The sequence below is a fragment of the Limulus polyphemus genome, unplaced genomic scaffold, assembly GCF_000517525.1.
Source record: "Limulus polyphemus unplaced genomic scaffold, Limulus_polyphemus-2.1.2 Scaffold745, whole genome shotgun sequence".
Taxonomy (NCBI): Eukaryota; Metazoa; Arthropoda; class Merostomata; order Xiphosura; family Limulidae; genus Limulus; species Limulus polyphemus.
The window spans coordinates 415,345-416,347 of NW_013666355.1; the positions used below are offsets into that span (position 1 = coordinate 415,345).

Below are 1,003 nucleotides of genomic sequence, written 5' to 3' on the forward strand. Positions count from 1 at the left end.
TTGTTGTTTTTAACTTAAAACCCAGTCTACGAGTCAATAAGACCGAATTCTGGAGATTGGGTGTCACCTTTCCCATATTCTAGTTAGAATGAAGAAAAACATTTACTGGGATAAAGGACTCGATCTTTTAACCTAAAAAAACAACATTTTACTGCCAAAAGCAATTGCCTTTCATTAGTATCTGGCCACAAAATTACAGAGTTTAGAGTATTTGCCAGACTATTTTCCTCTTGTACAAAATAGTAGAAGTGTTTCCATTTCAGGCAGGAGCATTCCTCATTCATTTAAATCAATAGAACTTGGGAAAATGCAGATAAAATTGCCTGATAGAGCTGAGGAACCAGATCTTGTATTATGCAACATTTGTGGCCACTATCATGTTTTGTGTTGGAGACTGGATGGGGGTATGGGTTTTAGTCTCTCATGGCCTGAAAATTAGTGCAAATTTGGTCACGCTGGTCGGCAATTCTGATTCCACATATTGCAAGGAGTGCAAATTTCAATTCAGAAATTAAACAAAAGAAGAGTACCAGAAAGCTTTGTTTGTAAATCAACCCACCAAAAATGTCCCCCTTACTTGCAGATTGGATATTAAAAATCAAATTTATTAATGTTCTTTTCTCTGTTTGTATTTCTAGTTATAAGTTGTACAATTCAAATATTGCGACAGGAATGTAGAAGACCAGGAAAGTATTGAAAACAAGCTTGCACTATTTTCTTTCTTAGGATTTAAGTGAAAAATAAACATAACCTATACACTCCCTTCTTTGTCAGGTTTACAATAATTTACTTTTCTGTAGATGTTAAAATCATATCTCAGCTTCTACATTAGACAAAAGGGTAACTGATTTAACTGTTTTAAATTAGTATGTTCTTTTATGGTAGCTAAAAATTTATATTCTAATAATTGTTTCTTGAGAAATATATGTGTGTGTGTATATATATATATACACCTAGGAAAAAAGTTAAGCCACCCCCTAAATTATTTTTCAGGATTGCTTAT

The 1,003-nt window shown here is 32.9% G+C and overlaps 1 protein-coding gene across 1 annotated transcript in view; it reads right to left on the reverse strand.

Annotated features, from left to right (window-relative positions):
• Positions 1–1,003, reverse strand: part of LOC106460305 (gamma-tubulin complex component 4-like) — a 33,907-nt gene that overhangs the window by 650 nt on the left and 32,254 nt on the right. The gene's annotated exons all lie outside the window — the stretch shown is intronic.